The 27,334-nt window shown below is 38.8% G+C and overlaps 1 long non-coding RNA gene across 1 annotated transcript in view; it reads right to left on the reverse strand.

Annotated features, from left to right (window-relative positions):
• Positions 1–4,689: 4,689 nt before the first annotated feature.
• The window catches only part of LOC132767134 (uncharacterized), a 130,925-nt gene continuing 108,280 nt past the window's right edge, over positions 4,690–27,334 (reverse strand). Inside the window, exon 3 of the long non-coding RNA XR_009630602.2 lies at positions 4,690–11,905. This is a non-coding gene — a long non-coding RNA (uncharacterized lncRNA). The remainder of the gene's footprint in view (positions 11,906–27,334) is intronic.

The raw sequence follows: 27,334 nt of genomic DNA on the forward strand, positions 1-27,334 counted from the left end.
TTCGTAATTGTGGGAGCTGAAGTCCAAAACATCTGGAGGACCAAGGTTGGGAATGATTGGTTTTGGATTTCAAGGGGGCAATCTTATTGTATAGAAGACTAGAAAGGTGATGTTCTCACAGCATATTTTTCCAAAAGCTGGAGTTTCACCCCTTTCAATATTTATGAAGAAATACAGAGAAATGAGGAATTGGCTGTGGAGTCAGATGTGGGTCATCCCCCCTACATGTGTATTGAACAACACATTTTCTTTTTGCAACGCACACCTTCAAAACTGAGGTGCACATTATAATCAACGATGCATTATACTTGAATAAATATGGGATATGAAAGTATTCAGAAAACTGAAAAACTCAGATATATAGAACACTTTTGGTACAAAGTATTTTGGGTAAGGGACACTCATTCTGTAATACCCATTTAAAGTGTTAAAGAGAAGTAATTGAAGTTGTCCCCATAATAGGTGCATCACCTTGGACAGCTCATCTAAGATTTAGACTGAAACCTAGAATGGTTCAAAACTCCATTGACATGAAAGCTACCGCCCACCACTGTCCTGAAAATATCATTGCAGAATTGATAAATGTGGATTTAATATGATGTGTGAGAATGAATGGAAGGATGGATGGATGGAGCTAATAATTTTGGAAGCACCAGTAAAATATTAAGGCCTGCAATGACTAACTACTTGCTTGCTGGACTGTTATTAAAAGTAAGTTGTGATAAGAACTGCGACAGTGATAACAGAAATGTTTGCAACATTCCTTATGTTAAGAAGGAAGTCAACATAAGATCAACACCAATCAACATCTGGCCAGGAAACTGAGATGGATCCAAGATGGAAGATGTCTTTCAATAATTTGCAACTTTGGGACTACATCAACAGAATATTCCTATAAAAGACTCAGTCTAATAATGCTCGAATTGTGGCAGTCCTGAGGAGTCTGTTCCATCCGCTATGCTCTGCTCCATGGTAAGGAGAGAGATAGTGTACTTATGGAGAGTGTCAGATATGCTATGGGAAAGCATGATTCTGATCACTTTGGGGCTTCTTTCTCAAGGGAAGAGGAAAACCTTTGGAGTCTTAGTTTTTGTGCAGGGAGTCAGGTTCTACTGTATGGAAAACAAAGATCTGGTCCTTGGCATTGTTCTTAGGGAAGAAGTTTTGGCATTTCAGAGTTTTGAAGTTTTGGCATTATGGTAGTTATGGAACTATTGGCAGGCTGCAGGAAAACGGGGTCTGGTCTAAGCTGGTGCTTCTCCAAGGAGGGAGAAAAGGATATGGTAATATTTGGATGCATGTGGATGAATGTGTGTACATGTGGTGTGAATGTTGAGTGAAAATGTAATTCCCCTTTGTTTGTTTGTTAACCAATGTAATTGTGAATCCAATGTAGTTGCATAGAATCTATATGTTTGTATGTCCAATGTCATTGTCTAAATGTTTTTCTGTAATCTGATATACCCTCTCACAACGGAAATTGCAATAAAAAGAACCTATGCTTATTGAAAAGTCATTCATGACACCACTACTGGTACTTAATTTTTATATAAAGCATGTCAGATATCTTTTGAATAGAAGACTGATTATTAAGATAACTTAGTAGATGGGAGACATGTCCCTGGTGTAATGTCACTATAAACGAAATCTCATCCCCAGATGGGAGTAAGCAATATTTCTCAATGCTAGGATCACCTTCCTAATATGAGATTCACTGGAATAGACAAAAACTGCAGGTAATTAGGTTGGTCAATTATAGCATAATCTTTATGTTTCCTATCCTTTCGGATGAATTTTAACAAACCTGAAAGCTTTCTTGCTTCTTGTAACTTTTTCATTGTTTCTAAACCAGCATCTTTTGGATCCCCACCTCAGCTGGCCAAGAGGACCACTGGCAAAGTTTATCTGCTCAGCAGAATGGAACATTGTGAAGCTCCACAAGATATTTCAAAAGGTAAAATACGAAATGCAGCAAGTTCTTTTCACACAATCCTGGTACGTCATTTAGCATTAAAGGAATTAAATTTGGAAGGGATGATGTGATTAGGGCTGTTGAGGGGGAGGAAGGAAGAATCCTTTAAAGTCCAGAGCAGATTTGAATAAATTACGAAGATCCAATTTATGACACTGCAATATTCATTTTTGAGAATTTCTGTCACATCCAAATTTGCACTCAGGCAGAGCTGATAGAATTCATATCCAACTGATGGTGAACAGCCCTCCTGCTGTTTCTTAAGTAGCAGCAAAGCCAAACTGTGAAACCATGCTTTCAGAAAAGTTGGGAGAGTGAAGAACTTCACTGGTTCTAAAATAGGAGGTTGTTTGACAGGTCTTTGTTTAGAATACAACTCACTCTAATCTGATGTTTCCATCACCATCTTTTCATGGTAGGGTGATATTTCCCTTTTTAAAAATGGTGGCATAATTTTGACCCCATGTACCTCCTACATTAAGATTGGCAACAACTAGAAATGATTTGTCAAACAGGTGAGCTTCAGATGAATTTCAAAGGTTCTTCCACCTTTGAAACCAAAAAAAAAATACATTCAAGAAAGTGAAAGAAGGTGGACTATGGATACAATGCCTTTTTTTATTGGTTAGCAGTAGGAGCTTTCTCTGTGGAAACTGGGGGGCAACAGGAAGAGTCTGTGTCAGGACGATGGGGAATCAACTCTGGGTTTTAGTCAAGACTTTAAATGAGCTATCCAATGTGCTGAACCTGAAATGGAATTCAATGTCTATGAAGTCTGGAATAAAGCCCAGAATGAATTCAAAGCACTACTGACATGGAAGCAACTAGCTTCCCCCACAAAGCTCTCCATGTCTTTAGAGAAAATGAAATATTTTAAACCAGGGAACCCATCAGTCCCAATAACACCCCAACTAAATGCAAAAAATAGTACCACACCCTACAAGTGTGATTAATTTCCTGGATTGTTTCCTTTGTTCCCATCCTTTCCACAATATACACATTCTTTTTTATGTGTTGCAGAAAAGGTTAACCATACTTCCTCAGATCAACAGATTTTGACAAACAATGACTTTGTCATTAAATCAAAGTACCTCTGAACACAGTAAATGGAAGAGAAGGATTCTCTGGAGATGTCCTCAGGGCATGGTGTATGTGTGTGACTGTGTGCACATGTGTGGAGAGAAAAAGAGGAAAGGGAGAAAAAGGCAATGTGATCTGTAGCAGCCAGTGCGTTGAAGATTTTCACTTTACTACAAATACATACTGCTGTGCCAGGGGACCCAGTTACAATGTGGTCTTATTGTGCTGCACAGATGGTACCTTGACCTTTCCGACTAAATATACAATGCAGCCAAGGTCCCATCCATATAGCAAAATAAAGCCATGTCCTTACGTGTTCAAGGGACAACCAGGTTGCTGTACCTTGTTTCTTTCATAAACCTTATATTTTTAGTACAGCCTAGTCCTTAGAAAGCTCATTCTATTATCTGTTAAAAGCAAATTGTTGTTGCTATTATAAAAGTACAATCTGCAACCACTTTGTAACCTGTGTGATGGAAAAGGAGAGCACTTACCAGCAGCAACAGCAGTCATTCTTCCACCCTGCCCCCAAACTATTATATATTGTCAAATAATGTAGCTACAATAGACATCACTGCTGGCAATTTGTCCCCCCACTGAACATAGGAATGTACCTGCTCAGTTAAACGAGGGGTCTATATAGTTCAATGTCCTGATATAACATATGTTTTTGTTATTATTCTTATTATTAGAATTACCGCATCATAGAATTATAGCATTGGAAGAGACCACAAGGGTCATCCAGCCCACCCTTCCAGTCATGCAGGAATATACAGTCAATGTACTTCTGAAAGTTGTTGTTGTTGTTGTTCCTGTTGTTGTTGTGATTGTACTTTAAGTTCAAAGTACTTATGAGGAACAAACCTCACTTCTCCTTACTTTCACTGGAGGTTTTTAAACAGAAGTTAGATGTGTATTCTTTGGCTGTGGATTCATCTACTGGCAAGGGATTGGACTAGACAGTCCTTAGAATCCAATCCAAGATCTATGATTCTGTGACTCTGTTCTTTGCTCAGTTCATTTCATCCCTGAATTAAACTCATCAACAGATTTTTGCCTCTCCAGTTTTGTATATTTATATTTGTAAAAACATTGTCATTGAATTAATTCACCTCACATTGTCAAAAGTACTTTCCACATGTAATTGTGTGCATTTTTGCCATGTTATTACTATTTTGAATACTAAAACAGATCTGAGCAGGAACAATTGGGAAGAAGCTGTTTAACAATTTCCAGTTTTTTAAAAAAGTTTTTCTACTTAGCTGACCTCTTTGACTTACTCAAAGTATACTTTAATTTTGACAGATTGTAAACTGTACTAGTTGTTCATTCATTCAGTCATTTCCAACTCTTCATGACCTTATGGACCAGCCCACTCCAGAGCTCCCTGTCGGTCATCACCACCCCCAGCTCCTTCAACGTCAATCCAGTCACTTCAAGGATGCCATCCATCCATCTTGCCCTTGGTCAGCCCCTATTCCTTTTTCCTTCCATTTCCCCCAGCATAATTGTCTTCTCTAAGCTTTTCTTTCTTCTCATGGAGTGGCCAAAGTACTTCATCTTTGTAAACTGTACAGTTGCCACTAAATTCTGCAAATGAAAGTATTATGAGTTATTTATTTATTTATTTATTTATTTATTTATTTACAGTATTTATATTCCGCCCTTCTCACCTCGCAGGGGACTCAGGGTGGATTACAATGTACATATACATGGCAACCATTCAATGCCATAGACACACAACATATATAGACACAATCACACCCAATAATGGCAGCATGACCACAGAAGTAGCCTTATGAATGCTCATTGTATTCTGGATCAAAAACATGTATTAGAATAAATGTTGCATGCACAATTTTCAAGGTTGTACCATAGTATCTTGTTCTTCTTCTTCCACTTTCACTTCCACTTCCTCTTCTCCTACTGCATGCATTTTTGTCATAGCAGGATCAGAATCCACTTTGCAAAGTCAAATGGAAAATTTTGAGCATTGAGAACTTTTTGGGGATAGGTATCCAACTTTCCCTCAAATTCAAACAGATAGTTGTTGATGTTCAAACCGATGATATTAACTATCTGATTGACAGGATCACTGGAATGCGGCAATTGTCTTCTACACAGGCATGGCATTTTAAAAAGCCAAAATCACATAAATAGCAGTCTGAAAAAATGTCTAAGGACAACATATGCAGCTTTATTGTTATTGAACCCCCATCTGTCCCAATATGTCACAGAATCCTGTTTTACACAAGAGAGAAAAAAAATGGAAAGTGAATACAGTTTATAGTACTGGCAATATCAGATCACAGTGCAATAAACCATATGTGGGAATGCATCAGAAGAGAAAGATGGTATTGCCACACTCAAACTCCTTTTCCAACACATAGGCTTCTGAGTTCACAAATAATCAGTGGGAACTGGTGGCTTTCCCATCAATGGGAATCTGCAATAATTTTTAGTCTAGACTTGAAGGGGATTACCGAAAAGGTAGAACCAATGTATTTGGTTGTGTGTGTGTGTGTGTGTGTGGGGGGGGGGGTTCAGAATATTGACTAACTCTTTTCGATTCAGACTAAAACTGAGGGGAGATCCATTTCCCTGCTAAGATGGAAGCCATCAACCATAACTGTAAGAATAAACACCAGCACATGCTTGGCCCAAAGTCTACTGTCAAGTTCTGCTATAAAGCATAGAATGAATTTATTTCAGACTGGTAAAAGACTGAGCCCTTCCATAAAACTCTGCGGCTTCCACCCAGTGAAATAAAATTCACAAAATACATAAACTTTGATACAGCAGGAGTGAAGTATGCCTTCCGTCAACTGCAATTCACCAGTGGCTTTGTGACAGATATGCAGCTGCAGCTTGTTTGTTTGATGATGTCTCTGGCTGAAACAGTACGCTTCTGGCTTTTCCTCCTCTCTCTCCCTCCTTCCCTCCTGCTTTCTCTCCAACCCCAGTTCTTCACACCACATGCCAGGCTGGGTGAATGGAGGTTTACTGATTGCAACAGTCATTGCTCAGTACTGATGTTTCAGCAGAATCTGCAGCAAACCACTTGAATGATAAAGACTCAGATAGCAAGCATCCACCCAAGACAGAAAGGTATACTTGTAGAATAAAGTACACCAGCAAAGGAACAGGAAGGAATTTAAAAAAAAAACACACCCTGCTTTGATAATGCCTGGCCAGTCTCATAGGAGAAAACACACTAGGCAGAAACACCATCTCCGTTCTTTTACATTTCATACTCCATTGATGTGATGCTGAACAAGTGCTATTAATCAAGAGGTCTTTAATTCATTAGGCATCACAATGTACTTGAAATGTTATATTGTTCAAAGCTTCTGTAACTGATTGAGAAAAAGTAAGTCAAAAAATTAGTGATTGCATTTGAAAAATCTGGGACAGAATTAATCGGAAATCGACGCTTGCTTCCTGTGAGCTACATGCTAAATGTGACCACAGAAATGAAAATACAAGTCTAGTGGAGGAAACTGATGGATCTTTTAAATTGGAGTCTGGTTTTGAGAAATGTGCAATATGGCATGCTTTTTAAGAGGACCTGGGTTTAGACATCTTCATATGCTGCTGCTATAGACTGAGGTACAGATGTTACTTCCCTGTGATATGTTCCTGGAGGTCTGTGTGCCTAATATGTGAATGATCAGCCAATGGCACGATGGATGGGTGACATTCTGGTGTGCATGTCTGTAAATATGATTAGCTCCATGCCTTTTGTGCAGGTTAGTGGCTACCCAGCCCATACACTCTCAGAATGGCAACTGAAAGTGACTTGGGGACATAGGAAAACAGTAGTATTTGGGAGAGTGTAGGGTTCTGTGGTACTTGTGGAAGTAGTGGGAAAGGTGAGGGGCTTCTGGCACTGTTTGAAGGCAAAGTTTTTATTAACAAATTGAGGATTGAGGTCTCTAAGGCCATAGTGGGATACTCCAAGGCCTAGAAAAGAGGGACCCAGGAGCTGTTCAGGGTCTGGCCTAAAGTCTTGAAAGTTTGTCCCAAGGAGATAAACTTCAGAAGCAGGCATCCAGTTCTATGGTGTTGATGGGAAAAATATAAATTCAGTCCACTAGAGTGGTTTATGTGGATTATGAATCAGATTGATAATAGCAACTTGAAGGCTATTATTTTCCATCCATAAACTCAGAGAAAAGGGCTGCTTTCACCAATATATTTTGAACAAAGCTTTCTTTGCTGTGTATGTTTAGGACTTAACATGGACTTTCATTTGTGAAATAGAATTCTAGTGTCCCAAATAAGATATTAAAAATCTGTGGCACAAGATTTTTAGTCCTATGAACACTTGCTATATTGCTCTTAACTGCAGAAACTGGGACAGGGGGAGGAAAGGAAAATTGTAATGACTCAAGAAATTAAGACACTGACAGGAACAAAGTAATGACAGGAAAATGTGAAGAGAAGGAAAGACAATGATTACCTTTCTTGAGAACAGGGACTCCCTGTAAAACTGAGAAAATGAAAAGTCATTACCTTGATTATAAATGAGAGTCCTGAATGGTTACATTATGAATAATAAGGCCCCATCAAGACATTGACCAAAGATACATTGCACTGACCCTGAGATGTGAAGTCACTGTGGACCAAACAAAAATTGCGGAAAATATGATGAAAGTCATATTAAATGAACAGCAGTGTCTTCTAGATGACAGTTATCCCTGTCGCTATGGTACAAAAGGGGTGTTGTATCCATCCAACAATGTCTGCAGCACCAGTGCTAGTCATAAATATATCCTTCTTGGCCAAAGTTAGCAGAATTAGGTAGTCAGTTCCAATAATTATCTTTGTTGTAATATTTTGTAATATATTATTATTATTATTGTTGTTATTGTTATTGTTGTTAGTCATGTCAAACAATTCCCAAAGGGGATGGCTGAATATTTTCAGTGAGTCCCACATTAAATGTGAATGTTTGTATCCTATATTATTATGAGCACCAGCACAGAAGATATGGCATATACTTTGACAGTGTGTGCTGTGACAAGATCATTAGCACAGACGAAAGAAAAATCCAGATTGAGGAAGGAGATGAAGATTTACTACAAAATATCAAAAGGAAACAAGTGTGGAGAACCTGTGACCCTCAAGATGATGTTGGGCTACAACTCCCACTCACCCACAATCAAGGTGATAGGAGTTTGAGAAGATCCGGAGGGCAGAGGACTGGCAAGGCTTTATTACATAAGAGGTTATCAATTAAATTATATAGTTAACACTATTCTGCTTGTTTACTTTTCTAAACCTACTTCCCCAGTTGCAAATTACTTGAATGAGATAGAAGAGACAAGTTGTCCCTTCAGCAGTTGCAAAATACTTCCTTGACTCCTTGACAGTAAAAGTTGGTCCATCTTCTTTTTTTGACTCTTATTAAGATTCTTCAGCTGAAGATCCCTCAGTTTGTCAAGTTGATATACCTAGGGGTTGGTGTGTGAGTGCTTGAAGCAGTAAAGTTTTCTTCCAAAGGGAAATTATTTCTCTAGTTTCTCAGAGTAGAATGGAAATCCAGTCTCTAACTGCCTATTTCAGAGTGATGCTGGCTATCTATTCCACACAATTTCTCAAACGCTTCTTCATTTTCAATTATTTATATTAAATTCAACTACATTTCAACAGATATGCTTTTTAAAATACTGACTGCCATTTGGTAAAATAAAAGTGAACAAATGCGATTTCTACTGTCTCATTTCCTCTCATTTTGTTGCTGTGTGCCTTCTAGGCATTTCCAACTTGTGGCAACCCTCTGGTGGAGTTTTCCGGAGCCGAGAGTATGTTCTTAATTTGGTCATTTCTGTTGTTTATCCCTGTGTGTTTCTTGGACAAACAGCACATCAAATTTCTTACAATGTCACAACTCTTGCTGATATCTTTTATAAGTATCATACAATGATCTGGTTGAGGAATTATGGGAGTTGTAGTCTACAAAAGGACTGTTTCCAACACCTGGAAGGTGTTTCTGTTCCTATGTGGCTGTGTGCACTGAGCAATTCTTGCAAGCAAGCAGACTTGTGATCCCAGTGGTCTACTTACCCCATTAAAGAACCACATTCATAAATTGATGCCAGTGTGCAAATGACACGTTTTTAGAAGCTCCATTTTGGAATAGCTGTGATGCTGCCTTGCAAAGCTTGCATTTCCCTCTATCAGCTTCTTCCTTGTAATTCTGGACAATCATGAATCTCAAGAGGCAAAAGAGTAGCTAAACATTTTGCTTCCATGAAGAGGTTTCACCAGACATCTCAAAATGCATTTGACATCAGCCCTATTGAGAAATCTCCTTTGTTAGCAAGGAGGATTTAAAGGGCCGTTCTCACAGGTTTGTGTGTTTAATTAGCTGACAGAACAGAGAAAACAGCAGGAGCTTGAAATATGAGGAGTCTCTGCAACAGAAAATAATATGGAAGCATGGGGAAGATCTGAATGTGTCAAATACTGTTAATGACTACACTCAGACACACACATTTAACTGGAGATTGGCTTACCTTCTTTTCCTGACTATAATAGCAAGCTAGAAAATTATTCATCAAATTGTTCTCAAAGCAAAGACACAATGTCATTTTTCAAAAAGTTCAGGTTAATTCCAAAAGCAAAACACTTCAGCTGTAAACCTATACCCCCTTACCTGAGAGTAAGGTGATTCAATTTAATAGGGTTTGCTTCTGAACAGCAATTTGAGACTGCATTCTTAGACTGCTAATCTTGCATGCATTTGCCTGGATTTCAGTGCTGTCAAACACTCACTTCTGACTCAACATGTACAGAATATGATTTTGATGTCAGGATTCAACCCCAATCCCACTTAAGCCACTAAAATAAAGCCCATTTACTTCAATGGCTGAGAATGATATAAATAGAGAGACTCATTGACCAAAAATTAAATGAAACCAACAGAACTAATGCTTTTCTGATATGATCACAGGAGAAAAAGATTTTCAACAGGAGTCACAGTGTTTGGGTCACACCTAGAACCCACAGAAAAAGATTCAGAGCCTAGATATGAATTAATAATGCTAGATTTTTGGGGTAAGTTACAAGTCAAGTATCTATAATCCAAAATGCTTGGGACCAAATGTGTTTTGGATTTTTGTAGATTTTTAAATACCTGTCCATATATGTACAAAATGAGATTTCTTTGAGATGACACCCATGTCTAAACACACAATTCATTTGTGTTTCATAAAAAAGCCAATGGTTTCTTCTTGATATTAAATGTAGTTGAGTCCAAGTCTTGGGGGGTGGTGCTCATCTCCATTTTTAAGCTGAAGAGCCGGCGTTGCCCATAGACAACTCCTAAGACATGTGGCTGGCATAACTGCATGGAGCGCCATTACTTTCCTACTGAAGTGGTACCTATTGTTCTATTCACATTTGCATGTTTTCAAACTGCTAGATTGGCAGAAGCTGGAGCTAACAACACGAGCTCACCATTTCCGCAGATTCAAACCGAGGACCTTCTGGTCAACAAGTTCGGCAGCTTAGCAGTTTAACCCACTGTGCCACCGTAGCTATATATATATTATAAATGTGTTTCATATACACTCTCTGTGTGTGTGTGTTTCCTGGTGATAATTTTATACATGAAATTTGTAATAGTTTTGGGTATGAAATGAAGATGTCACTATTTCAGCTATATATGTGAATAATTATGGATTTCAGTATATATACCACATATTATAAGGCCTTGGATGATGGTACCAAAATGTCACCAATTTCTGTATTTCTGGCTACTCAGATTTGGATAGGGTGGTAATACCTATGTTTGGCTGTGATTTCCTCAGATTGTATGCATGATGCCTGATGCATTTTTGAACTAGCATGTATTCTGAAATTTATCTATCTTTCTATTTTGAAAAATGAGTCTCTACCACATGTAGACACCAAGATATGGATCAAAATGTTAAGTCCCTCTTCTATGACATTGCTATGCAAGAAATAAGTCTGTCCTGCTTCTTGGTAGGGGGTTGGACTGGATGGCCCATGAGGTCTCTTCCAACTCAGTGATTCTATGAATTTGAAACTTCATTATATGGCAGTATAAATGAGGCCAAAGGAAAATTGCCTTCCAGAAAAGGATGCATTGCTGGTGCACAAGGTGAGATGAGAGAGGGAATAGGCAGGAAGAGAGAATGACCAATATAAATGGCAGGAAAGCTCTCAATCAAATTACTTAAGAATTGTTTGAGATACTTATAACCATTTGATCTCACTTGAACAGCCATGGCTCCATCTTAGAGAATCCTGGGATTATTTTTTTAAGAAAGTAATTAATAAATATTTATGTTTGCCGTTTGCTTAGATTAGAATTCTCTAGTGGATGAATCTAATCACACCAGAGCATCTATCCACTTTAAATCCAGTTGCTGCCTCCTGCAGAATACTGGGGTTTGTAGTTTGGTGAGGCCCAGGACCCCTCAGGCTGAACAGTTTAAAGGCTCCTCCCTAAACTACAAGCCCCAGAATTTTGGAGGAGGCAGCAACCCAATTTAAAGTGGAAGCTACTCTAGTGTGACGAAGTCCTAATTCCCTCATCAAATTACCTATTCTAGAATTCCATAGGATATAGCCATGACCATTAAAATAAGATTAAACTGATACCATCTTAGGTATGGTAGAGGTAACATTTACTGAAGAAGATATCCAGAAATAATGAAAAACTAAGGGGGGGGGGGAGATAAGGAAGGTACAATAAAATGCATCAAAGAGAACAACTTGATCACAGCAGCTTTCAGAAATCTCTTTGTCAATAGGAGGTAGCTGATGTTGCAGTGATGTAATTCCATTTTACCCTCTGTTGTTGACACATGGAGAAATACTCTGGAGAGAGAGAGAGAGAGTGAGATTGAGATTGGAGGAAATAAACATAATGTGTTTTTGCTTCCATTGTGACCTAGAAAAAGATTCCTAATTTTCTGAATGGTTCAAAACCATGGTCACCAACTGTGGATTCTTTACCTTCCAAATGGAATTCCTTACTTCTTATAGTTAACTGGTAAGTCCGTTTTTCAGATTCTACCTCCTGCAGAGACCTGGTAGGTGATGCATGGTGACAAGGTATTTTCATTGGTGACCCTGTCCTCCTGGGTTGAGAAACACTTTGCTGTGTACCTGGTGCCAACATTTTAACTATTTGGCCTCAGGTAATGTCTGTTTTCCAAGATTTTCAATTCATGTTGTTTGTAAAATCTGTGTTTACAAATGCAGTCATTATTTTTCTAGGTTTTTGAAGCCAGGTTATGTATATTTTTTTGCATTTCTATATCTGCTGCTGCAGCACTTTAATTTTTCTGTGATTTGCTTCAGCATTTTTTGGGGAGGGAAGTTTGCTTCATTTTCAGTAAGCCAGTTCAACCATGGGGGTGGGGACAGTTTGAGATTGTACACAATTCCACATAACATAAAGACACACTCTTCTCTTGGCCAAAGTGTATTAACTTTCCAGTTTTGCTTTCTCCTAGGCTAGTGAACACAGTATAAATGAGGCCAAAGGAAAATTGCCTTCCAGAAAGAGATGCATTGCTGGTGCACAAGGTGAGGTGAGAGAGGGAATAGGCAGGAAGAGAGAATGACCAATATAAATGGCAGGAAAGCTCTCAATCAAATTACTTAAGAATTGTTTGAGATACTTATAACCATTTGCATCTGAATAGATCAATGACAACACTTTGGTTTGGGTTTCTTGCAGTCATATAACCAATGCAATTTAAAAATACGTAACAACATAAAAATACAAGCAAGCATGTATTCAGAACTGCAAATAGACTTATAGCCACTTCTATAAACATAATGTGTTTTTGTTTCCAGTGTAACATAGAAAAAGATTCCTAATTTGCTGAACTGTTCAAAACCATGGTCACTAACTGTGGATTCTTTACCTTCCAAATAGAATTCCTTACTTCCTTGAAAATGGCCCGGAAATTTCAGATGATCCAACGGGCGGCAGCCAGGTTGTTAACTGGGGCTCCTTACAGGGAGCAGTCAAGCCTCCTGTTCAAGGAGCTCCACTGGCTGCCATTCATTTACCAGACCCAATTCACGGTGCAGGTTCTTACCTACAAAGCCCTGAACAGATTGGGACCCGCCTACCTGCCTGACCGCATCTCTGTATATGAACCCACATGATCCCTTCGATCATCTGGAGAGGCCCTGCTCTCGATCCCACCAACATCGCAGGCGTGATTGGTGAGGATGAGAGAGAGGGCCTTTTCGGTGGTGGCCCCTCATCTCTGGAACTCACTCCCTAAAGACATCAGACAGGCCCCAACTCTGGCAGTCTTTAGGAGGAGCTTGAAGACGTGGTTGTTCCAGTGTGACTTCCCAGAATAATGATCCCATAGCACCTTGTCCTCCAAAGCACTTTACATTGTTACGTCTGCTCGTATGCCCTTCCACAAACGCCACTATTACCTTTCGTCCATGTCCCAGCATTACTTCCAATTTTAACTTTAAATTTGGCCTTCCCACTGTTTTAACTGTGTGCTGTTTTATTGATAATGTTGTATATTTTATTGTCTATGTTTTTATTTTAATTGCTTGTACTGTTGTTGTTATTGCTTGTATTGTTGCATTCGGGCTCGACCTCATGTAAGCCGAATGAGTCCCTTGGGGAGATGGTAGCAGGGTACAAATAAAGTGTTATTATTATTATTATTGTTATTATTTTATTATTATTATTCACGCATTCCATTTTGGGGGCTTAATCACAGGTGAGAATTGTGCAGCATTCCAGATGTGTAGGCAGAAGGACACAGCAGTCCAAGCAGCACAGACAATGAGAAAGGATGCTGGCCTAAATCCTGTTGCCAGTCTCATCTAGAGTACATGCAACAAATCGGTAGGAGTTGAATAACTCAAAACATATATTCATTCCATTGATTTAATGGATCTATTCTCATTGGCATTGCCAACCTTTGTAAAGGCTTTTGATCACAGCAGCTTTCAAGTGCACTGCTCCCTTTTTAGCTGTTTTGCACTGAATGTATGAATAACACAATGACATTTGTCACACCTAGATCTTGAAAACAGGATTTACACATGTATTATGACCTCGTCACACAGGCTGCTAAAATCGCCACGCATTGGGGCAAATCCAGCAACTGCCCTCAGGGGTGTGGGTAACCTGTCACCCTATGCTCTGCATTGCCTGGCTTGGCGGAAGCTGATCCCATGCATGCGTCCCTCCATTGCTTCCTGTGCATGCACCAGCTCTATTCTAGATGACCCATGGAACCCTGCTGGAAGTACACATGTGTTGTGATATTGGAGCTGGCGAGCTTCATGGGTCAACTAGGGTTGGACTGCTATATGCAGCTGAAAACAGCCGCATCTGATGAGGTCACTAAGAACTGTCCTGTGTTTGAAGAATGATCAAATCAAAGTCTGAATGAAGAATCATTCTGGAAGAAATTTGGTTTCATTGAGATCACTGGGTTTCAGCCACATGCCATTATAAAAAAAAAAATCAAACATAGTTGGCACAAAGCATTGTCCACAAAATTTGTGTTGGATACTGTATTTTATTTTATTTTGCAAAGAAAAAAGTCAGCTGAAAGTTGATTCCATTGCATGTACACATGTGTTTTCTGGCTTTGGCTGTTTGGGTATTGTGGAATACTTTGGTTGCATTAGCATGGTAGAATTAGTGTAGTTTGGCATCACTGGGATTTTCAGTTTGGTGAAGCACCAGCACTTCTTGGCAGAGGAGGCTAAAGACCTCATAAAACTACAATTCTCATGATTTCATAGCATTGAACCATGGCAGTTAAAGTGGTGTCAAATTAGCAAACTTCTCTGAACCAATCTTACCTATGATAGGGTTTCTTAGTATGAACTTAAACCACATAACAAGAAACCAAATATAATCAATAGATACTTCCTCCCATTCTTTAATTACAAAAATTATGATGATCACTGACATTGAGTATCATGTCAATGCTGAACAGAAAGGTGAGCAACAAACTGATAGCAGATAAAGAAGAAAAGTTATTGAGATTGGGGGCACTAAAACTGTTCCAAATATCATGTGAATAGCTGGAGTCTTTGGTAGAAGAGAGATTAGAAAAAAGAAAACAAAGGAAAATGTTGGTCTTAATTCTCTCACTTGACCATATTTGTAATTATATTTTTGTTAACCTGCATTAGATTCAGGAGATCAGATGCCTTCACAGTTGCTGTTGCAATTTTTCCTGTTAATATTATTTCAGATAACATTTAATATCTAAATGCTATTGTGATGGCCACTTTGGAGTTAAATATTCCTTCCAGAGGAACAGAAATGCAAGTTGGATATATATTTCTTGTTCTTTTCTGTTTGAATAATCAGCTAGCAATAAATTTACTGATCTAGAGAATTTGGTGCAAAGTGAAAGTACTGTAACTTAATGATATAAAATAACTCCTCCCTAGAAACTGAAGAAGAAAGCCTACATTTTCCTTACATTATCATACATTAGTAACAATCCCAAATAATTGTAATGTATGGAAATTGGGTTTCTTGACTAGAATAACCATCTCTTCGGCATGCAAGAGAAGTGGATAAATGCTTCATCGTCACAAGTATTCATGGAAGAAGAACTTTTAGCAAGTGAATAAAAATATATCAATGTAAAACATGTTAACTCAATGTAGCAGTGTATAATTTAGCATTCACATTAAATGTGTGTAATAAAAGCATCATCAACTTTATTTTAGTTTTAACAGAGAAAATTAAATGCACACACTGTGTTAATGTAATGGTGTAATACAGAAGTTCTGCAAAATCAGAATTGTGTTCTCTCTATTTTCACATCCACACCAAGGAGTCCAGTGACTCCTCCAGAAAATGTAATGGATATTTTTCTAGGATTACCTTTAAAGCATGCTGTTTCATTCAAAAAGAGTCGTGTGGATATGTGGTTAAGTAGATATAATTTTCTTAGAACCATCTTCTTTGTTTACTTATGAAAAAGGGATGGATTTACTTTTTTTCTGTTCTGGGCTTTGGAGCCCACCACATTTAATGTATGAGCAGTGGCATCCTTAGAAGGAGACAGGCTTCTGGTCTATAGAGCTCCAAAATCCAGCATAGTCAATATTGATGGATGAATTGTAGGTCAACAATAATTAGGTTATCCCTTTGTTGTAGTTTTTACCTACTGTATTTTTACCTACTGTATTTTCCAAACTTGTGATTTGTGATTGTAAACTGGTGATTATCGTATGCATTTTTCAGGGTTTTGCATTTGTGTCTTGTGGTTTTGAAGTTATTGTGCACCTTCAAGTTGACTCTAACCTATGGCAACCTTAACTTGCACTTATCATGAGGTTGCTTTTCCTGGCAATAAGGATTCAGAGAAGATTTCTCATTGTCTTCTTTTAAGTCTGAGAGTGTGAGACATTTTCCAAGGTCACCAAGTGGGTTTTCCTGACCAGGCAGGTATTTGAAACCTGGTCTCTCAAAGTCCTAATCTAACACTCAAACCACTACCTCACACTTGCTCTCCATTTTGCCTTCTGCTCATACAGGAAGCTTATTGGATACCAACCAAAATATTTCTAGATGATCCTAGTATATGTTTACTTCTGATTTTAAGTTTCCTTGTTTTATTATTATGCATTTTAAGCATATGAAAGAAATTCAAAGCAATGGGTTTAGGTGATTTTGAGTTCAATGTATTTCAAGTTTAATCTGAATCCTGAAATCTATCAAGAACATAATAAGCCCTATTCAGATGTTCTCCTTCTGTGTACATTAAACACAGAAGTGCACACACCCCTTGACAAATTACACTTTCCATCTATGCTTCTCTTCACTATGGCAGCATGTAGGATATTCTTAAATGAGATATAATATCAGAGGCATGCTCAGCAGTTATTATCTCTAGGAAGGAGTTAAAAATGGAAAGTAGATCACTGAGGCATATTGTAGGATATATTCACTGCAAACATCTTAACCCTGGTTTTCCTTTCATGTGCAGATTAAACATGCAAGAACAGAGAGCATGCAATCTTTTACAATGGCATTCCTGAACATTCTCAGTATTTGGTAGGTCTGGAAGAATATGAAGCAATCTATGGAAAGCCTTGATATTTAACTTCAAGTTGTTGTCCTCCTTACGTAACAGGATGACAAAAATAGCACAAGTTCACTCTACTATCCACATGTTTAAACTAGAAATGAATGAATAGAGCTAAGATGTCTGCACTATGCATATCTTACAATACATCAAAGTTATTCACTTTCCATATTAAACTCTGCCATTTAATTCTTTATTACAATAACATAAAGAAGACTTCATAATGAGACTTCTGAGATTGAAATTTGGCTTGGGTGTTTGTCATAGATAACTGAACGTTTAGTCAAGGTTCATTATGAAACCCCTCTTCTTTCTAAACATACATTTCCATTGTTCACACACATATGTCACCTTGTGCAAAACCTCTCTTAGTTTTTCCATAGAATATGCTAATTGGCCTAACAGGAATAATCTCCTTCTGATGCACATGTGTAAATTGGCATTTAGTAAAAATTAATTAATCTGGAGTTAAATGCAGTGATAATAATTGTGGAATGTGTAATCACAAGTGAAAGAATGGACTGTGAAGCCAAGATTTTTCTTGTGTTGACAGACTTCCATGGGAGTAAACATGTAGAAATTTTAACCTGCCGTATTGTTTGAATATTAGTGAATCAATGTCTATTTTTAGTTTATATTCCTTATTAATTGTGTGTGTGCATACTTGTATTTGTGCATATGACTTCAAGCAAGGAACATTCAAAGCAGTTTGCCATTTCCTTCCTCTGAAATAAAGTCCATAACACTTGGTATTTGTTGGTGGTTTCCCATCCAAGTACTAACTGGTTCTAACCTTGACTAGCTTCCAAGATCATATCGGGTCTGATGACTTATTTAAGCCTCATTAATTATACTTTATATATATTTGTAGAAATAATATAGTACTTACATTAGACGTATACAGATAAATATAAAGTATATTATAAGTATATTTGTACTTAATATATTCTCTATACGTCTACTGTAAGTACTGCATGTTGCTTTTCACTGGTGAAGAGAGAGACTAACAACCTCATCATATTATGAATGTTTAGCATCCTAGGATGCTGCCACCCCAGTTGAGTAATGGAGCCCCATGCCACCCATCACATGACATGGCCTCACTTCCAGGGGAGTCTGTTGCTCAACTGGGGTAACAGTGTGGTGGGACGCTGAACACAGCAGCCTCCCCATATTCCATTTGTAACAAAGGGGCTACCACAGTGATAAGCCACACTGTGACTCTTCCCCACATGTAATGGGGAAGCATATTTATCAGGTGGGTGGAGCGCGGCGTGCCAGGATTGCCCTGCTGCTCTGTCGATTTGCCACGGAGGCTGGCAAATCAGTACAGGGTACCTTGTCAGTGTGATTAGTTCCTAAATTACACATTGGTCTTTCTTTCTTTCTTTCTTTCTTTCTTTCTTTCTTTCCTTCCTTCTTTGGTATTTTAAGTAGTCAAGAATAGAGACATCACACTGGCAACGAAGATCCACATAGTCAAACCAATGGTATTCCGAACAGTAATCTATGGATGTGAGAGCTGGACCATAAGGAAAGCTGAGCAAAGAAAGATAGATGCTTTTGAACTGCGGTGCTGGAGGAAAATTCTGAGAGTGCCTTGGACCACGAGAAGATCCAACCAGTCCATATTTCAGGAAATAAAGCTCAACTGGAGGAAAGGATAATAGAGGCAAAGATGAAGTACTTTGGCTACATCATGAGAAGACAGGAAAGCTTAGAGAAGACAATGGTGCTGGGAAAAATGGATGGAAAAAGAAAGAGGTGCCAACCAAGGGCAAGATGGATGAATGGTATCCTTGAAGTGACTGGCTTGACTCTGAAGAAGCTGGGGGTGGTGATGGCCAACAGGGAGCTCTGGCATGGGCTGGTCCATGAGGTCACGAAGAGTCAGAAGTGACTGAACAAATAAACAACAAATTTTACTTTTGTCTTATCATGGGTCCGAAAGTAACTTTCAACATAGATTAAAACAAAGTAAAGTTAAAAACAACATGTTGAAATGTTTTCAGGGGAAATTAATATCAGCAACCCCATATTATTATTACTGAAACAGATTAAAACATGTACAACATAGCAATGAGGATTAAAAGTACAACCCTCTCCCAATAGAAGACTCTTCTGCAAGAAAATGTTATTGACAAGAGACATGTCTAGATAAAATAGTCTTTGCCTTCTGATGGAAAGATGATAGGCCTTTGGTAGTAGCGGGACTGAGATAAAGCCCCTCACCCAATTGGAACACTGGACAAAATTATAGGAATATGGGGTCTTTCAGAGAGTTTTGACCCATACATTATACACAATAATCAGCACACTGAATTGTGCCTGGAAACAAATTTGTAGCCAGTAAAGCTTTTATAACCAAGGGGCTGTATTTTCTTTACACTGTGCGCAGATCCAAGTAGTTGCAGTTGACAGATCATGATTTTGTCAATGTTTATTGTTTCCAAATGCCGGCTGAGATCTTTTGGCATGGCACCCAGTGCGCCAATGACCACTGGGACCACCTGTACTGCTTTATGCCAGAGCCTTTGCAGTTCGATTTTGAGGTCTTGATAGTGGCTGAGTTTTTCTTTTTGTTTTTCCTCAATGTGACTGTCACCCTGTATGGCAACATCAATAAACCAGACTTTTTTCTTTTCCACAATCGTGATGTCTGGTATATTGTGTTCCAAAACTTTGTCAGTCTGGATTTGAAAGTCCCACAGTAGTCTGCATGTTCATTTTCCACGACCTTTGCAGGTTTATGATTCCACCAATTCTTTACTGCTGGCAGGTGGTACTTGTGACTATTATTATTATTATTATTATTATTATTATTATTATTATTATTAATTGAGATGGATCTCATCACTAGAAACAAACTGAATATTCAGATATATTCAAAAAATAGATGAAAAATGAGTTTCCCAAATGTTGGGAAACCTTGATGAGAAGATTCCATGACAGATAAGGATCCTCACAGTTCATGACTGATACTAGAGAGAAAAAATGTATGTAAGCCATTTGCTGCAGAAAATTGTATTTTCTGATCAGAAAGCAAATGTTGCACACACAAGAATTCCATCATCTAAGAACCTACACACCTTACATATCTTTATTTTCAGAAAATAAATCTCAGACTGCAAATAGTCTTTGAAAAACATGCTGTTTTCTTGCAGCGATAAGAAAAAAATGTAACATTATTTGTCCTTGCATATAAAAATAAAATTTATGAATTCCTGTTCTCCAATTTACTTGTACAAGCAACACAGTCATTTTCAAGATTACTCCCAATCTATAGCATATGTTGATTTACACACGTGTGTAATCCTCAACATAGTTATCACGTAGTTTTACTCTGTAGCCAAAAACTGGATAAATATCAGAAGGAAAACAGTAGTGTGTTATATTTTATCTAATAGATTCTTTACATGTTTGAGAACATCATAATGAGTGGGTGGAAAAGAAATTGAAAATATGAGTTGGAAAATGTAGTGTGTGTGTATATATTATTCTCTCCAGAGACCATGGTGACGTTTAGGGGTGACTGACTACATCACCATGTGACAAGAAATCCCTATTTTTCATAATATGTCATTTAAAATCATGCTGTTTTTTTTAAAGTTAAAGAATCTTCAATGCATCCTTCATCTTTACAGACACTAATGAAGATTTTAACTTAATAATAATAATAATAATAATAATAATAATAGTCTTTATTTATACCCTGCCACCATCTCCCCAAAGGAGACTTGATACATTACAGCAACATAAAATATAAACAATGAAATAACATCACAATAAAATAAATAAACCAATCAAGTAAAATAAACAGTACAAAATAACATAATGGAAAATAAAACACAGTGGGTGGGCCAAATGCATGACATAAAATGATACTTAGGCAATCCCTCGTTGGACGAGGGAGTCTTCCATGATCAGTATTCTTGTGGATCCGTAGGTGGCTGTGGAGCCCTATTCTTGAACTGCATCTTCTCCCACAGTGAGGGCATTGGTTTCCAGGTGGAAGGCGGACTCGGTCAGGGTTGGCTTGACGCGCCTTCCTCTTGGCACGTTTCTCTCTTTCACCCTCCATTCGTGCTTCTTTAAATTCTGCAGCACTGCTGGTCACAACTGACCTCCAGCTGGAGCGCTCAAGGGCCAGGGCATCCCAGTTCTCAGTGTTTATGCCAGAGATTTTAAGGATGGCTTTGAGCCCATCTTTAAATTTCTTTTCCTGTCCATCAACATTCTGTTTTCCATTCTTGAGTTCAGAGTAGAGCAACTGCTTTGGGAGACGGTGGTTGGGCATCTGGACAATGTGGCAGGTCCAGCGGAGTTGATGGCAGAGGACCATCGTTTCAATGCTGGTGGTCTTTGCTTTTTCCAGCATGCTAACATTTGTCCACTTTTCTTCCCAAGAGATTTGCAGGATTTTCTGGAGGCAGTGCTGATGGAATTGTTCCAGGAGTTGCATGTGGCGTCTGTAGACAGTCCATGTTTCGCAGGCATATAGCAGGGTTGGGAGGACAATAGCTTTATAGACAAGCACCTTGGGATCCCTACAGATGTCCTGGTCCTCAAACACTCTCTGCTTCATTAGGAAAAATGCTGCACTCGCAGAGCTCAGGCGGTGTTGCATTTCGGTGTTGATGTTGACTTTGGTGGAGAGGTGGCTGCCAAGGTAGCGGAAATGCTCAACATTTTCTAATGTTACACCATTAAGCTGTATCTCTGGCATTGGAGAGGGGTTGGCTGGTGACTGCTGGAACAGCACTTTGGTTTTCTCGATGTACAATGACAGGCCGAGCTTCTCGTATGCTTCTGCGAAGGTATTTAGAGTGGCTTGTAGATCTTCTTCTGAATGTGCACAGATGACATTGTCACCAGCATACTGGAGTTCTATAATAGATGTTGTTGTAACTTTGGTTTTGGCTTTCAGTCTGCTGAGGTTAAACAGCTTGCCATCTGTCCGATAGATGATTTCCACTCCGGTGGGAAGCTTCCCATCAACAAGGTGATGTATTATAGCAATGAAGATGGAGAATAAAGTCGCTCTGGAGGGGTGGAAGCCATTCTTGGATTCTGGAAGGGTGTCTTCTGAGAGGGGTAGAAGGCGGTTTGCAAGGATTCTTGCGATGATTTTCCCAGCTGAGTTTAGAAGGGAGATACCTCGATAGTTTCTGCAGTCTGTTCTTTCCCCTTTTTTGAAGAGGGTGATGACGGTGGCATCCTTGAAATCTGCTGGGATTTTCTTGGTCATCCACACTTTTTCTATGAGCTGGTGGAGTTGTTGTGTCAGCTCAGGTCCTCCCTCTTTAAAGATTTCAGCAGGGATCCCATCAGGTCTGCTGGCTTTGTTATTTTTTTGTTGGCTGATGGCATTGCTGACTTCTTCCAAACTAGGCAGTGCTGCAAGCTCATCCCTGGTTTGTTGTTGCGGGATTTGTGAGAGAACCTCTTTGGCCACATTGGAGCTGCGGTTCAGGAGGCTTTGGTAGTGTTCTTTCCAACGTAGTGCAATTGAGTTTTGGTCCTTCAGGAGTTTGGTTCCATCTGATGAGCGGACAGGCTGTATGCCATGGTTTCTTGGTCCATAGATGACCTTTATGGCTTTAAAAAATCCCTGAGCATCATGGGTATCTGCCAGGTTGTTGGATTTCTTCAGCCTCCTTTGTCCACCAGTTGTTCTTGAGCTCTCTTGTCCTTCTTTGGACCTCAGCTTTTGCACTGGTGTAGATCTTTTTCTTAGTAGCACAGTTGATGTCTCTCTGCCATGTTTGGAAGGCTTTCCTTTTCTTGTCAATTAGCTGTTGAATTTCATTGTCATTTTCATCAAACCAATCTTGATGTTTCTTGGTTTGATATCCAATAGTTTCTTCTCATGCTGTGATGATGGAGGTCTTCAGGTTGTTCCTCAACATTTTCGGGGTGTTCTGTGAGTAGATGGTCCTTGAGTGCTGTTTGGAGAAGGGCTTGTTTGGAGGGCTCCTGAAGGGCTTGGGTGTTCATTTTACGCCTTGTCTTTCTTCCTTGGAATCTATGCTTGGGGGCGATCTTGATAGCCATTGTGGATCGGATTAGCCTGTGGTGTGTCCAGCAGTCGTCTGCACCTGTCATGATTCTTGTGGGAAGAATGTCACGGCGGTCTCTGGCATATGTGATTACATAGTCTAAGAGGTGCCAATGCTTTGACTGGGGGTGCTTCCATGATGTCTTGAGCTTGCTTTTCTGGTGGAAGGGCATGTTGGTCATGGCATGTGTTCCGCACATTTGATGAGAAGCAGGATGCCATTCGAGTTGCTGTTTCTAACCCCGTCTTTTCCTATGGTCCCTGGCCACAGGTTGAAGTCTCGCCCAACTCTTGCATTAAAGTCCCCCTGGAGAATGATTTTGTCCTCCTTAGGTATCTTCAATAGGATGGTGTCCAGTTGACAGTAAATTTTTTCCTTGATGTCTTCATCAGCATCTAGTGTTGGTGCATAGGCACTTATGATGGTTGCCTGTTGTTTTTTGGCAAGATCAATTCGGAGGGCTGAGAGTCATTCGTTGATGCCAGTGGGTGCTTCAGTCAGATGTTTCACCAGATCATTTCTGATAGCAAAGCCAAATCCGTGCATTCTCTGGTCTTCTTTGGGCAGTTTCTTCCAGAAAAGGTGTAACCTCCTTTTTCTTCATTCAGCTGTCCCTCTCCTGAAGTGCTGCTATGTCGATGTTAAAGCGACCCAGCTCCCTTGCAATGATGGCAGTTCTGCATTTGGGGACATTCACTGTCAGTGTTGTCCATCAGTGTCCGTACATTTCATGTACCAAAGTTCTTTTTTCTTTTTTGGCCGCAGGGTGGTGACCCCACTGGATGAGGCAGTCAGGGGCGGCTCAACCCATTACGCAAAGTAAACACCTGCAGTATAGTTGATTTTGCCCAGGGGCACTCTTGAGATGCTCATGCGGGAAAATAGACCTTGCGAGTTGTAGTTACTGGGATGTATAGTTCACCTACAATCAAAGAGCATTCTGAACTCCACCAATGATGGAATTGAACCAAATATGGCACACAGAACTCCCACGACGAATAGAAAATATATATCAGTGATTGGTTGGGGGTGGGGGTGCCAAAATACTGTTTGCTTACCGTTGAAAATTACCTAAGGCCACCTCTGGCAGCAGTTCAGTCAACACTGGATGAGATAGCAATGAAAAGGTACATTTGTGGAGGAGGAGCTCATAGGGGATTAAACAGTGGAATTAGATTTACGAGGTATGCCATAGTTCAATAGAAACACACACACACACACACACACACATACACAAAAGTAAAACAAAGCAGTAATTACATTTTTTTAAAACACAAAAGCAGCCAGTAAAAATACCTGGGCAAACAAAAAGGCTTTAAATGCATGTTAGCACAATTTCAGGTTTGGCATCAATTGCATTTTCATAGCTGGGCACAACAATCAAGAGTGCTCTTTCCCCTCTTGTCATACAGTGTATACAAGGTACTTGCAGAAGAGCCTCCACAACAAATTCTAATAACAGAAAGTGAAATTTTATAGAGGCAGAAGCTCCTGCGGGTATTACTGCCTCTCATCCTGATTCCTACATCTTGTTTTGGTTTGCAGGGTTGGTGGAAAGCTGGTTTCTAAAGTTGCACCAGATAAATCTGTCAATTTTGCATTGCATCCCTGTCAAATGCAGTGTCTGAAAGGTTACATGTGGCTGTACATTCATTTTGTTTGGGGTCATCATTGTGGAACAGTGAATGGTGGCCTGAAAGTATGTGGAATGTCTGGCACATATAGTGAGACCCTTAAGCTACAAGTTTACCTAGATGGCTTATAGGTTCAATTACCTTCATTAAAACTCCTTTTTGGTTTTTCATTTTATTTCGGAAAGAATTGCTATTCAAGCCACAGCTGTGTGGAAGTCCTAGCCTGCTTTAGTTGTGTAACTAACTGATACTATGCTGGTTATGGTTAGTCATGTTTTACGACAGTTCCCATCATAGGTTATTTGGTCATTGTTTTGAACTTAAATAATTGTTTTATATGTTTGTGGTTTTATTTTTTATTGTATTGTGTGGTTATTTTTTGCGTTGTTCCAGGCATATTGTGTCGTATGTAAGCTGCCCCGATTCCCTTCGAGGAGATGGAGGCAGGGTACAAAAATAAAGTTGTTGTTGTTGTTACTACTATTATTATGCTTTAATAAGGTTGCCTATAAAAGACAAGAACTTGATTATCCAGCATTCTATATTGATGGGTTTTATCGCTAACATAAATCCATTTATAATCTGTAATCAAGGGGAAGAAACATTTTTTAAAATCTGGCAAATGTTTCACACCAAACTAGACATTTGTGTTTTAAATTTATTAAATGTCATTTAGAAACTGAAATGTGAATGAAATGGGTACTCATTCTCATCAAGAATGCTTTCTTAAAATTGATATACGAAATGTAGACTTTTGTTACCCTTTGCTATGTTTGGAGAAGAGTATCAAAATAAAGCGAAACAATAAAACCACAAGGAAGCGATTGCCCATGAGTTTTGAAGGAAAGAAAAAAAATATTGGCCCTAATTATAATCACTGTAGATAATTGGTAGGCAATAAGGGCAAGCACAATAGTTCATTATAGCTTATCCTCAATTAGTTGACAACTGTATTTTTCAGCATACATAATGTAATTTGGAAGAAAGGTGTATGAGAATCTATTTTCTCACCAGGGAGGTTAAAAAAAAGACAGCCAGAACTTCTTTTTATCCACAATCTATTCTATTTTAGTGGGCCTCTGTAGGTCATGGATAGGTAGACATTTTCAAAGTAAGAGATGATGGATAAATTAGCACATTGTTTTGCCACCTGAAAAATAAGGATCATGAATTGCGTCTCCTCCCCCCATCCTGATTATTAGTAATGAAAACATAGTGTGTAGCATTTTCATTTCAAAAGTCAACTCAAATACAATTAGCATGATAATTCAGTGAGTTCATCCTCTGTGTGTGTGTGTGTGTGTGTGTGTGTGTGTGTGTGTATGTGAAACAAAAACAAAGATATGCAGCTGACATGCTTTATTTATAACTTCTGCTTGGAAAAGCTATGCTGCAATCTCTATTGCAGTTTAAGCAATATAGGCTTCAAGCGCTCTTAGACGAATGCTGCTGCTCTCTGTTGTGCATACCCTTTTCACTGCTAGACTCAAATAAAATTATAAGTGATTTCAAACTTCACACTCAAATCATAATCAAAATATTTATTCACTATGTACGTTCCACAGAGATGTGGATACATAGTGGTATCGCTGGAAGAGGAGGATTGCAACAGGCATTGTATGAAATCAAAGGTGAACACTGATAGATGTCACAAAGGGAAGACAAGTAAACAGAGGCAAAGCAACTATTAGAGTAAAAAGCATATAGATCAGTCAAACAAAAAATCAATACGGGCATAAACATATGGTGAAAAGATAATTAATTCTTTTCTTTTGTATGCGTTCCTCTCAAAAGCATCTCACTTTGTATGCATCTCTTTCATGTCTCATCACATTTCTTTTATCGCTGCTGCATTTTCTATCCTTCCAAGGATTTTCGTCTGTCAGATGGTTTTTGATACTAATATTTTAAACATGCAGCATGTTAGCAACAACAAAAGCCCTAATATATTTTCCGCATGGATATCATAAACCACCACATTGATGAGTGCATATATGTGGGTTTTAAAACCATCAGACATCAAAACAGTTTAGCTATCAGGAAGGTGCCACACATGTGTCTTTGAATGCCTGGCCACATTGCTCAGTTCTCTTAATTTTAATAGCTCTACTACTGATTCCCAGGGCTTATATCATGTGTGTGCATGCGCTCACACATAGATACACACTGTTTCTTCAAATCAGTCTATTAATAATAAATAGCAAAAAGTCCTTATCTTTACATACTAGGAGCAGAATTAATATTGGTATCATTACTATCTGGACAATTATTTCATTCTGCACTAATGCTTAATTTGAGAAGTATCACTTCAGTACAGTTTGTTGAATCTAGCCATGAGATATTATCTTTGCATAATACAGTGTTTATTTGGGAAAGGATTGTTTTAATCAGTATTTTTCCTGCACTGTAAACTGTGCCTAGGAGCTAGCTCTGGCATATAGACCTCTAGCAGAGAAAGAAAAATACACAAATAATGTACTTGATGCAAGGAAATGTAGG

Source organism: Anolis sagrei, chromosome 2 (assembly GCF_037176765.1).
Source record: "Anolis sagrei isolate rAnoSag1 chromosome 2, rAnoSag1.mat, whole genome shotgun sequence".
NCBI lineage: Eukaryota > Metazoa > Chordata > Lepidosauria > Squamata > Dactyloidae > Anolis > Anolis sagrei.